This window comes from Lepeophtheirus salmonis, chromosome 5 (assembly GCF_016086655.4).
Source record: "Lepeophtheirus salmonis chromosome 5, UVic_Lsal_1.4, whole genome shotgun sequence".
Lineage (NCBI taxonomy): Eukaryota > Metazoa > Arthropoda > Copepoda > Siphonostomatoida > Caligidae > Lepeophtheirus > Lepeophtheirus salmonis.
Genome location: NC_052135.2, coordinates 28,090,553 through 28,104,412, shown reverse-complemented (window position 1 = coordinate 28,104,412; position 13,860 = coordinate 28,090,553). Strand labels below are relative to the sequence as shown.

The 13,860-nt window shown below is 30.7% G+C and overlaps 3 long non-coding RNA genes across 4 annotated transcripts; all 3 read right to left on the bottom strand.

Moving 5' to 3' along the window:
- Positions 1-7,459: 7,459 nt before the first annotated feature.
- LOC139905418 (uncharacterized) lies at positions 7,460-8,075 on the bottom strand. The gene is made up of 3 exons (XR_011780129.1): positions 7,902-8,075; positions 7,710-7,848; positions 7,460-7,647 (listed from the first exon to the last, which is right to left on the bottom strand). It is a non-coding gene; the product is annotated as an uncharacterized lncRNA (long non-coding RNA).
- A 738-nt stretch (positions 8,076-8,813) lies between these two features.
- LOC139905415 (uncharacterized) lies at positions 8,814-10,574 on the bottom strand. 2 transcript variants are annotated; one of them, XR_011780125.1, is made up of 3 exons: positions 9,897-10,574; positions 9,704-9,843; positions 8,814-9,641 (listed from the first exon to the last, which is right to left on the bottom strand). It is a non-coding gene; the product is annotated as an uncharacterized lncRNA (long non-coding RNA). The 2 variants fall into 2 exon arrangements; XR_011780124.1 differs by having other exon boundaries at positions 9,704-10,574.
- Positions 10,575-10,892: 318 nt separating this feature from the next.
- Positions 10,893-12,539, bottom strand: LOC139905417 (uncharacterized). The gene is made up of 3 exons (XR_011780128.1): positions 11,851-12,539; positions 11,661-11,798; positions 10,893-11,598 (listed from the first exon to the last, which is right to left on the bottom strand). It is a non-coding gene; the product is annotated as an uncharacterized lncRNA (long non-coding RNA).
- Positions 12,540-13,860: the final 1,321 nt, after the last annotated feature.

Genomic DNA, 13,860 nt, shown 5'->3' with positions numbered 1-13,860 from the left:
TCCTTTGAACGATCTAATAAAGTTGTTAATCGAATATCCTTAATTAAAAGACATATATACAAATCTGCCTCTCGCAAATTTTCTAAACAACTATGGTATTTGTCGGAAGAACTCGTCGACTCACTTTTTTAGATGATAGAGTAAGATTAACTTCAAAAAGAAAAATAATTCGCTCTCTCGAAGTTAAGCACAGGAGCACAAAAAGCTTAAGCAATGATTTTATACATACAAATATTTTATACCTTGTGACGAAGGAGTAAAAAATTTAAATTCTCAAAATTTTGAAGCTGCCTGATAGTTTTTAGAAGTTGGCCCAGCACTTTGGAAAAATAAGTCATATTCAAATAAACAAGAAGAAAAAATCTTCATGGTTATTAAATGTATTATTAATTAATGACAAATTTAGATAAATAAATTACAAAACATCATTTGTTTTGACAATAGATTCATATCACCAAAAAATATGACGGAAAAACAAAAAGACAATTTACGTGCCACGTATAGCGCGCATCGCTTTGCCTCTTTTCCTTCATACTACATTATAAGTCGGGGTTTTTTATTAGATAGGAAGAGCTCTATATCCTTCATCGATTTGAAAATCAAACACCTCAAATTATAAGTATGTAGACAGGTTAAGTATAACATATCAGATGTTTTTTTAAACCTCCTCGATTGACAGAGCTCAAGAAAAATTTAATTTTGATTTATCTCACTAGCATCTTCCAGAGTGATAATTTTATCCGACAACCGAAGTTTGCGACATAGTACATAGGAATTAGATTTATTGATCGAGTCACCTACATATACAACATAAAATCATATATTATCTTGGACAGCATTTATAGTAAACTCCTTCTGTAAGGTAGATATATTAATGAAATTTGCAGAAGTTCTACATCTTCTTCAATAGACGATGACTCAACATGCTTCAAAATTTCTTTGATTATGAAGCTGTCATTGTCATTATTTTTTGATAATCCTTTAATCAGTTACTTTTTTTTTAGCTTCGAGGAATTGCCGGTAACTGACATAATAGTCCGCTCCTAATAATTGTCTATACTGTCCAAACCGGTATCCAATAGGATTGGAATTAATGTTGTCAAATTTTAGTGGAACCATTTTTGTCCAACAAATAATTTACCAGTCCATTCCTCTATATCTGATTTTTTCCGTTACATTCTGGTGCCAAGAAACAAAAATTCAATGTATATTGCCAGTATCTCCAGCACCAATTACTAAGTGTTAAAGAATTTGGTTAAACGCAGAGGATTATTATATTAAAATCTATATAAAATAAAGAAATTTATTAATGGTCTTAGTGACAACAATATTTATATTATATTCGTTAATGTAATTTTCATTTTTCATTCTACTGATTCTTTTCTTTATATTTCATTTTTTTTATTACTTATCGTTGCTTAAAATAATTAATTTTGCCATTGTTACATTACTATTAACATTTTTTTATTACAAAAATATACCTAATATTAAGACTATGTTAGTTTTATACAATAAAAATGAGATGATCATGTAAAAAATATAACAAACTTAGATCTTAATTTGTTATTTATCTTGAATATGATAAATATAGAGTTCAATGAAATTATTTTGCTAATAGAACGGAATACGATAATAGGCAGATTTAAAAACCTAAACACTGCCGTAAAAAATCACAATTATACAAATTGAATTTGCATTTTCGAAACAAAGTGGAAGAAATCAATAATCTAAAAACATGTATCGGAGAACACATAAATAGGATATCTAAAATATTATAACAACACATTAATAAGTAGTTTAATAATAATATTAATTGCTATTATAAAAAGTCAACAGCAGTATGACTTAATTTGTGGGTTAACTTAAAGTAATTTTTATTTCAATTTTAATATACTCGTATTTATGTTTATCGGAAGTTCTGAACTAATTTATGTATTTTTTTATGTTTTCAAAATATAAACAATTTCCCTCCAGAAACTCTTTTATTTAAGGTATATTTAGTTTTTAAAAGCTGAAAAGCATTTCAGTCTTCATTATTACTTTATAATCGTATGTTTAAATAAATCGATGAATTTAGTACACCAACCTATATAATATAGTTATAATATTATTATACCCATTCTGACGTCACATGTGAAAAAAAAGGAAAACGCGTAGTGGAAGACACACATCAGTCCAAAAAGTGTTATTTACAATGGTAAAAATCCAGTGTGAAATGGACACCTTAAAAAAAAAAGAAACCGAAAATCAACATGGTAACCCTAATAATTTGAAGAATGTTTTGGAGGAGAGATGCTCATGACATTTCATTGGATCAGCTACAATGAGCTGTGACAAGAAAGCAAGGAAAAAAGGATATCAACAAGAACATTTGCTAGAATGACTCCCATGTCGATCCCCAATTCTATTGTAAGTCCAACAAGGTCTTACAATTATAACTCTGTAACGAAACCTCAGGGTTACGCTACGTCTTTTATCCGAGTACACAGGAACGTTCAAACAGGTTTTGAATATGATTGAATTGTTAGATAAAAATACAGCGTACATCGATTTGTAAAACCTAGCTAATTAGAAAAGACAATTTACAGAAGCACACCTATTGTAAATTGTGACTTAGAAAGGATTTTCAGCATATTGAGAGACATTCATACAAAAATAAGATCCAGTTTATCGGTAAAAAGTGTCAGGAAGAAGCTAATTATAAAATGGAAATATTAGATTCTTTAGAGTAAGTATTTATCGAATAACTGTTTTCAGAATAAATTACATTTATTCCTAAATATAGTAATATGGTCAAGAACAACAACATGAATGGTCTCAAAAGGGGTTTTAGCTTCAAATGGCATAGAAATAGTTTGTCTTACATCAGTTTCTTCGGGATTTAAATTGGGTAAACTCCAAGGATTCCAACATGTTGAAGTACATACAATTTATTTAGGATAAGTATAAGTCGGCTTAAACACTGAACATTTTAACTTACTATTTCATTTTTAGCTTTAAAAATTACTTAGATGACGAAAAATGAGGATTTTACATGGAGTTTGAAGTATGATAGGAAAAAGACGGATTGTATTTCTACTCATAACACTGGCCAACACAATTTTTTTTGTATAGGGTTTTTCATGTGAATCTAACTCCATTTTGGCTGCTGATTCCAAATCTGTCCTTAGTTTTTTTCTATCACATCAAGTTTTTGAATACGGGGGGATGAAAAAATACTACAACACATACCAAAAATCCTTAATTTACGAGAGAAAAATATTACATTATTATTGTTTTTTTGGGATTTTATTTGCATATTGCTTCTGATTTCAATGAGTCACTAGATGTTGGTTACCACATGAGATTTTTGAACTATAGGTTGATTTAAAGGTTTTATTTTATTTTTCAATATAAGACACAACAATCTAATTTTGTTTAAATATACAAAACTAAAAAAAATACAAAACATGAAAGTACTAACACATATTTGACAAAATTCAATATTATTACAAATATAGAATGTTATATCAAACTGGTAGATGCAGGAAAAGTGTACTTTTGTTTATGGACAAAAATATTATTTCATTTTTGGAGTAAACTTCCTTTTTGATGACGCCGTCTTATGTAGAGAATCTGAATGATTTCTCATCAAACTCCAGCAGTAATCAGCCATCATATGCGAGTCCCAATGACCTCCATATCTGTCTTCCATGACTTTAATGTCTTGGTGGAACCTCTGACCTTGTTCGTCGCTAACATCTCCAAGGTTGTCTGGAAACGTGTCCGGATGACAGTGTAAGTAGTGCAATTTGATGCTCATTCTGCACCCGAGCTCTCGTAGACTAAGGAGAAGTTCATCTACAATCTCTTGGTAATTGTCGTTTTTCTTGTTCCCAAGAAACCCCTGCACCACATTAGTAAATGCAATCTACACTCGAGATTCGACAGCGATCATCCTCTCAATAAAATGTATGTCCTGAGTAATGTTCTGATCTGGGGTCCGTCGAATGTCCCTGCCCTTTTCTTTGCATCACTAAAACTCGGAATGGTAGAACATATGTATTGAAAACAATCACCATTGTGATCAAGAGCTTTGACAAACTGCTTCATAATACCGAGTTTGATGTACAATGGTGGAAGGATGATGTTTTTTCGACCAACTATTCATTAATGACATTCTTCTCTCCAGGTACCAACGTATGCCTTGATGGCCATTCCATTCTAACCCAGTGATCCTTGTCAGCTCTACTGTCCCTGTAGCAAACGAAACAGGGGTATTTTGTGTAACCTCCTTGTTGACCCAAAAGGAAGTTCACCATTTTTAAATCCACACAGATTAACCGCTGGTGATCGAGGTATTTCAATCGTTCAAGTACCATTTTAATGTTTCCATACTCCTTCATGGAGACTGTGCGTCCAATAGGATACATATATATGTTACCATTGTGAAGTAAAACATACTTTAAACTTATTTTTGAGCTATCAATAAAGAGTCTCCACTCACTTGAATGATACGCAGATAATCCCATAGCCACAAGAAGCCCTTCAAAGTACTGCAGTATACAAAGTGATTGTCGGAATCAAAGAACTTCATCAGTTCTGCATCTCTGTTACGATAAAATGTGGCACTTGTGCTCTGAGCAAGCATGTTTCGCTCTTGCAGTCTGGAAGCCAACAACTCAGCAGATTGTCTAGGTAAATTCAAATCTCGAATCAGGTCATTAAATTCAGGTCGACTATACAGAAAAGGTTGACCAAACAATGAACACAATTGTGTGTAATTTGCATCTGTATCTTCTTCATCATCATCATCGACTGAAGTATGTGCTTCATCATCAATATCTGCTAACTTGGTGAAAACAGGTACAGTTATTTCTTCCGAATGAGGAACTGGCTGTATTGCAGAGGAGATGCTAGGGTATATCATGTATCGCTTGTTCTTTTTATTGAATCCTTTAACATTTACAAGGCAGAAGTAGCAATCATCTAGGTGGTTTGTTGGTTCTCCCCAAATCATTGGCACACCAAATTTGAGCTTAGCATTTTTTCCTTGAGACAAAGATTTCAGAGTTTCGAGACAAGTCGTGCATACTATGTGAGGTGTTCATTTTTGTTTTGGTATCCAAGCGGTACTTTAAAATAAGCAAGGTACACACTCTTAACGAAGTGAGTTATGTTCCGTCTTTGAGGTGATAAAGTGAAACATCCACAGATATAGCAGAATATATCTGGGTCACTACAGCACTTCTCCTTTAGTATGTAGACATGGCTAACTTATACACTTATACAGATGTGTTCAGATTTCGTAAACAGCTCTGATGGTGGTTTAAAAAATATTTAATAAATAATCTCCTACGTTTACTAAATCCAAATGAGAGCAACACAAGAAATAATATCCAATGGGAGTTTTACTGGTATAGATTGGATTAATTAAAGGATATATTGATTTTTAAAGGAAGAACTGGGACACATCGAGATATATATTAAAACAAATTAAGTACTCGAGTCAATGAGAGAGAAAGATACATACATAACAGGAACACGTGGTATCATTATAGGCTTTTTTATACAAAAATCCACAAATATTAAATATCAGATATCACAAAAACTTGATGTGATGTGGCAAATCTAGGCATATCAACAGCCCAAATTATATAAGAAACTGTTGTCAAAGTCCATGCAAGAAAAAAAAAAAAAAATTGTTGACCAGTGTAATTAGTATATTTTTTTCTGTCTAAAAATGTCTCATTATTTTGAATATTTATAATTGACATTTTTCTGTAATAATAAATTATTAAACCTATAACTAAACTTATATTTGTATAAATATATATATATACCTTTCTAACTTAAATAAACGATTTATAGACCTTTTCAAATGTATTTATTTATATACATTTTACTATAATTTAAAATAAAATATATGTAGAAAAAAAAAATATATATGTAGAAAAAAACTAAAATATTGTCTGGCGACAAATAATCAAATATCTACGTATATCACTTTTCGTCTAGCTCTTTATTTGATATTAACAGGAGCTTCTTCTCAAAGTTGTCGTCTCTCGGCCTCTTTCTAGTTCTTCTAAGGATCTGTTTGTCCTTGGAGAACAAACGCTCACTGCAGCACTGCTGTTTATAAATATCGGCCGAAGTCAGTTCCAACGACATATATAAGGATCGATACGAAGTTCAGACTGAGGTTATAAAGTTTGGGACAAAAATCAAGACCAATATTTTTACCTAGAAACCAACACCTAGTTTAATAGACCCAATAGCAAGAATTTGATATTTTGAGATCGAGACGAGACCAAGAACATAAAAGAGCAGTCTTGAGAGATGTCTCAAGACAAAACCCGGTCTCGAAAATCACAGCACTACTAGAGGATTTGTAATTTCGTACAAATTGATCGGATTGCAATTTTTTGTTATTTCTGTTGTAATATAGAGTTATAAAGATCAGGAACAATTGCGATACTGAGATCAGTGATATAATACCGCCGTATTACAATTGATCGCCGATTCGAAAAAAACTCCGATCAACAAGTTTGGAAAGGAGGACTTTGTAGTTCCTCCTTTTTCCTTTTTATTTCTAAGAACTCCATCCTATAGTACACTATTGTCTATAGCTGTTTTTCTTTTCTTTTTATATCAGACCAATCACTTATCAGCATAGTTGATAATATTGTAGAAAAACGCGTGCAAGGAGGAGGGGGGAAAAAAGAAATATGGTATCATTGTTTAAAATACTGATGTGATTATCATCTGCCTGCTTTATTATGATTTTTGAGGGTATAACGAATGTATTAATTAGCAAAATGTTTAATGAAGATATACTACGTATAATTGACTTCGACGTTTTTTATCTGTTACAGTAGATTTGAAAAAGTCACACTCCATGAAATTTTAATTCATTATTAACCTTATTCTCAGAATAATAGCTAATGAAACGACAAAGTAGAGCATTTGAAATATATTTGAAGCTTAAAGTTTAAAAAAGAAGGCTTTAATTAAATATAATCTACATACTAAAAATAAACCATTAAACATTTAAGTTAAATATATAAAATTAAACAATTAAAATCATATAACTATTAATAATAATAAATTATAAATACAGAATATTGAAATAATAGATTGATCCATATAATTTTTTTTGTTTTAACATCGGAATTCAGTTAAATATGTCATAACTTTAGGTTGCAATAAACAAGCGAGACGTGGAGTTTAATCAAAAAGATAATCACCCCTCTTCTTCATGTGGAAGTTGCTATATACAATTGTGTACAGGATAGATATATCTCTACCGATGAGATCTAACTAATTATTAATAATAAAGTAAATGTCAAAATCATAAAATTAGACAATAAATATATTAATAAAAAAATGTTAGAAATAAATTAATCGTAAAGATTTAGAGCAAAAGCTAATTATGTAGTAATGTCCGGCGATATTACTCCCTATTAAGAGCATCAAAAAGATTTTCCCCGTTATTTAGGTATGCTTATATGACAACATACTATTATCATGAAGGATATACACAATTGTTAATTATAATGCAACACCCAATGTAACTACCCTCGTTGTTGTGAACATTTAAACAGTTGTTTTTGCCTTTTATGAGTTTTCTGAACACCATTTCTTGGAGCCCATCAACCATAGCTAAGCCTTAAGTGATAAAAAAGTAATATTTATTGACTATGTAATATTGGAAAACCTAATTATCATACCCAAGTCTTAAAGCGAAGTAAGTAGTCTCAGACAAACTAGTTGCAAACCATCCAATGCTACTACCCCATTGTTGTGAACATTTAAGCAGTTGTTTTTGCCCTTTACTGAGTTGTGTATCATAATTCTTGATATGTTTAGCTAAAATAGAATCATATTTTAGGGTTAGATTTAAAAAAAAATTGAATACTTACTGTGAGATAGTACAAAATTCAGAGTTCCATTTCGAAATTAGTAAATACTTTGTACTTTTTACTGATAACTTGATCGTCATTTGGTGTGGATGACTCAAAATATTTTTATATGTATTTCTATAAATGACATCAGTACCAACATCCTCCATTAATTTAATGATGGTTCCTTGGGAAGGGATATGTTTACCCTTGTATTTTCTCCATAAACTTTTTTGAACGTAGATGATTAGCAATGGATAAGGTATATTACATGCAATAAGCATCGTTGTGAGATCAAAGTTAAAGTCTGACTTGATGTATTCATCATTAAATTGATTTTATAGATGAATATCCATACTTGTTATGAGATGAGGATAATGAGTGGCGTGTAATTCTAGACAGGGGACTAAAGGCACATTTATATCGACAAATCCGACAAACCATCTGTTTTTCATCCGGTAAGTATTTTCCAAATTCCTAGGCCTCCATTTTCAGATATCCAGACAGAAGGCGACGTTATTTTTGGTATTTTATTCAGTTCTCTATCGACTATCCCCATCTAATATTATTATATTAATATTGAATAATAAAGGCGGGAATGATAACGTTCAAGATTGATAGAAGAAGATGTATATTATTTAATCAATGATGCCATAAGTATTTCTTCTCTTCTCCTCGCACGCTTTTCTATTCTTACCAAAATTATCACCCTTACTGATAATCACATCAGTATTTATCAGTTGCCTGCTTTATTATGATTTTTGAGGGTGTAACGAAAGTATTTATTTGCAAAATGTTTAATAAAGATATACTACGTATAATTGACTTAGACGATTTTTATCCGTTACAGTAGATTTGGAAACGTCACACTCCATGAAATAGTAATTTATTGTGAACCATATTCTCAGAAAAATAACTAATAAAACGACAAAATAAGAGTATTTCGAAATATATTTCAAGTTCCAAATTTAAAATAGAAGGCTTAAATTAAATATAATCTACATACTAAAAAATAAACAATCATACATTTAAGTTAAATATACAAAATTAAACGATTAGAATCATATAACTAATAATAACAATAAATTATAAATACAGAATATTGAAATAATAGATTGATCCAAATAATATCTTCTTGTTCTAACATCGGAATTCAGTTCAATATGTCATAACTTGAGGTTGCAAAATACAAGCCAGACGTGGAGTTTAATCAAAAAGATCATCACCTCTTTTCCTTATGTGCAAGTTGCATATACAATTGTACACAGGATATATATATTTCTACTGATGAGATTTTAATAATTATTAATAATAAAGTAAATGTCAAAATCATAAAATAATGTTAGATTTAAATCAATATCTTCTTCCAATCTTAGTAAGAACAGCTTTTAGAATCCCACTTTCATTTATTTCATATTTATCTAAAAAAGAAAAGTTAATCCATGCAGTCAAATTTAACTGATAAGACAATTCAGGCAACCATTCTTGACTTATTGTAGTTTTCTAACATGACATCGTAAAGATTTAGAGCAAAAGCTAATTATGTAGTAATGTCCGGCGATATTACTCCTTATTAAGAGCATCAAAAAGATTTTTTTCTCCGCTATTTATGCTTATATAACAACATATATACACAATTGGTAATTATAATGCTACAACCAATGCAACTACCCCCGTTGTTGTGACCATTTAAGCAGTTGTTTTTGCCTTTTATGAGTTTTCTGAACACCATTTCTTGAAGCCTATCAACCATAGCTAAGCCTTAAGTGATAAAAAAGTAATATTTATTGACTATGTAATATTGGAAAACTTAATGATCATACCCAAGTCTTTAAGTGAAGAAACTAGTCTTAGACAAACTAGTTGCGAACCATCCAAAGCTACTACCCCCGTTGTTGTGACCATTTAAGCAGTTGTTTTTACTATTTAATGAGTTGTGTATCATTATTCTTGATATGTTTAGCTAAAATAGAATCATATTTTAGGGTTAGATTTAAAAAAAGATTTAATACTTACTGTTAGATAGTACAAAATTCAGAGTTTCATTTCGAAATTAGTAAATATTTTATTCTTTTTACTGATAACTTGATCGTCATTTGGTGTGGACGACTCAAAACATTTTTATATGTATTTCTATAAATGACATCAGTACCAACATCCTCCATTAATTTAATGATGGCTCCTCGGGAAGGGATAGGTTTACTCGTGTATTTCTCCATAAATTTTTTGAACATAGATGATTAGCAATTGATAAGGTTATATTACATGCAATAAGCATCTTTGTGAGATCAGAGTTAAAGTCTGACTTGATGTATTCATCATTAACTTGATTTTTTAGATGAATATCCATTCTCTTGATATGAGAATAATGAGTGGCGTGTAATTCTAGATAGGAGACCAAAGGCACATTTATATCGACAAATCCGACAAACCATCTGTTTCTCATCCGGTAAGTATTTTCCAAATTCCTGGGCCTCCATTTTCAGAAATCCAGACAGAAGGCGACGTTATTTTGGGGATTTTATTCAGTTCTCTATCGACTATCACCATCTCATATTATATTAATATTGAATAATAAAGGCGGGAATGATAACGTTCTTGATTGATAGAAGAAGATGTATATTATTTAATCAATGATGCCATAAGTATTTCTTCTTTTCTCCTCGCACGCTTTTCTATTCTTACCAAAATTATCACCCTTACTGATAAGTGATAGGTATAGTTGATAATATTGTTGAGAAAAACGCGTGCAAGGAGGAGGGGGAAAAAAGACATATGGTATCATTGTTTAAAATACTGATGTGATTATCATCTGCCTGCTTTATTATGATTTTTGAGGGTATAATGAATGTATTTATTAGCAAAATGTTTAATGAAGATATACTACGTATAATTGACTTCGACGTTTTTTATCCGTTACAGTAGATTTGAAGACGTCACACTCCATGAAATTGTAATTCATTATGAACCTTATTCTCAGAATAATAGCTAATGAAACGACAATGTAGAGTATTTGAAATATATTTGAAGCTCTAAGTTTAAAAAAGAAGGCTTTAATTAAATATAATCTACATACTAAAAAATAAACCATTAAACATTTAAGTTAAATATACAAAATTAAACAATTAAAATCATATAACTATTAATAATAATAAATTATAAATACAGAATATTGAAATAATAGATTGATCCAGATAATTTTTTCTTGTTTTAACATCGGAATTCAGTTAAATATGTCATAACTTTAGGTTGCAATACACAAGCGAGACGTGGAGTTTAATCAAAAGATAATCACCCCTCTTCTTCATGTGGAAGTTGCTATATACAATTGTGCACAGGATAGATATATCTCTACCGATGAGATCTAACTAATTATTAATAATAAAGTAAATGTCAAAATCATAAAATTAGACAATAAATATAATAATAAAAAAATGTTATAAATAAATTCATCGTAAAGATTTAGAGCAAAAGCTAATTATGTAGTAATGTCCGGCGATATTACTCCCTATTAAGAGCATCAAAAAAGATTTTTCCCGTTATTTAGGTATGCTTATATAACAACATACTATTATCATGATGGATATACACAAATTGTTAATTATAATGCAACACCCAATGTAACTACCCTCGTTGTTGTGACCATTTAAACAGTTGTTTTTGCCTTTTATGAGTTTTCTGAACACCATTTCTTGGAGCCCATCAACCATAGCTAAGCCTTTAGTGATAAAAAAGTAATATTTATTGACTATGTAATATTGGAAAACCTAATTATCATACCCAAGTCTTAAAGCGAAGTAAGTAGTCTCAGACAAACTAGTTGCAAACCATCCAAAGCTACTACCCCTTGTTGTGACCATTTAAGCAGTTGTTTTTGCCCTTTACTGAGTTGTGTATCATAATTCTTGATATGTTTAGCTAAAATAGAATCATATTTTATGGTTAGATTTAAAAAAAATTGAATACTTACTGTGAGATAGTACAAAATTCAGAGTTCCATTTCGATATTCGTAAATACTTTTTACTGATAACATGATCATCATTTGGTGTGGATGACTCAAAACATTTTTATATGTATTTCTATATATGACATCAGTACCAACATCCTCCATTAATTTAATGATGGTTCCTCGGGAAGGGATATGTTTACCCTTGTATTTCTCCATAAATTTTTTGAACATAGATGATTAGCGATTGAGAAGTTTATATTACATGCAATAAGCATCGTTGTGAGATCAAAGTTAAAGTCTCACTTGATGTATTCATCGTCAAATTGATTTTATAGATGAATATCCATACTCTTGTTATGAGATGAGGATAATGAGTGGCGTGTAATTCTAGACAGGGGACTAAAGGCACATTTATATCGACAAATCCGACAAACCATCTGTTTCTCATCCGGTAAGTATTTTCTAAATTCCTGGGCCTCCATTTTCATAAATCCAGACAGAAGGCGACGTTATTTTTTGCATTTTATTCAGTTCTCTATCGACTATCACCATCTCATATTATATTAATATTGAATAATAAAGGCGGGAATGATAATGTTCATGATTGATAGAAGAAGATGTATATTATTTAATCAATGATGCCATAAGTAATTCTTCTTTTCTCCTCGCACGCTTTTCTATTCTTACCAAAATTATCACCCTTAATTAGCAGTGATAATCACATCAGTATTTTAAACAATGATACCATGTGTCTTTCTCACCCCTGTCTCCTCGCACGCGTTTTTCTCTACAATATTATCAACTATACTTATCAGATGTATTGTCTATTGAGTGCGTTGGGAAGTGTGTTGTAAAATTAAAATATAAATCAACGCTGGAAATTCAAAAGATCAAGGAATAAATCCAATCCATTATCTCCGTTAAGGAAGAGTTTATTATAATATATTTACAACAGTGAAGTCTAAGAAGTTTCATTTAAAATTTATTTTTCCTTCAATTTTTGCAATTTAAATTATTAATTGCTTAATTTTTTTGCTGATGGTTCATAAATGTATAGTAGTAGGATGTAAGAATGGGTACAAAGGTCATGAGATTAACAACGTCAGCTTTCATGCATTTCCATATCAAAATAAATTCTGATATCCGCCAAAAATGGATCCGAGCAATTCATCGTGATAACTAGGAGCCATCAAATAATTCAGTAGTGTGCATTCGCATTTATATTTAGTATTTACTACATAACTGATGCAATTTTTTAATGTATTTAGAATGTATTTATGGATTATGAAGAGGATCTAAATGAATATACAAGATAATTAATGAAAATTACAAATAAAGGTAGATACGAGTATAATATTAAAAATATATCTTAATGTTTGGTTTAATGTATTCCTTGTACTTTGTAGGTTTCATTGATGATAACCTCGACGAAAATTGTAAAAGCCTCACCATTCATCCTTTTATGTGTTTCAGGTTTCATGAGTAAACATCCTTTTTTTTCTCGGCCGATGAATGCTCTGAACAGTTAGCTGTAAGTGAGCAGTAATTGTAATTGCAAAAGTTCCCTGTTTTCGATCTTCTTATCTTGTATATCATCTTCAGCTGTTTCTTTTTAATTTGTTTCCTCTAAAGCTTTAAACCAAGTAGGAAACGAGGACCCACGTGATCAACAACTGAAAAATTTAATGTTGCACAGTTGTTTTTTCCCCTCCAGAGGAACTTTTTAGTTATTGTTTGTTTATTGCATAACTATACTCTCCTGACCTATTTTCGATGTTGGGGCTGTAGTTTTTAGCCGAATCAGTAGCCACCAACGGGCATAGCACCTCTAAGACATTTTTGTTTCTGTGTGCAGTATTTGAGAGATATTCTCTTGTCAAGCTTGTATGTTAAGTCTTGGTGTGACAAAGATAACATGTTCTTGACCTCTCAGCTCTATAGAAAACGAACTAACCTTATTGATGAGAGATCTCATGACTTTTTCTCTATTCCAATCAGATCCCTGTACATAGTTATAAAAGGTCTTAGAG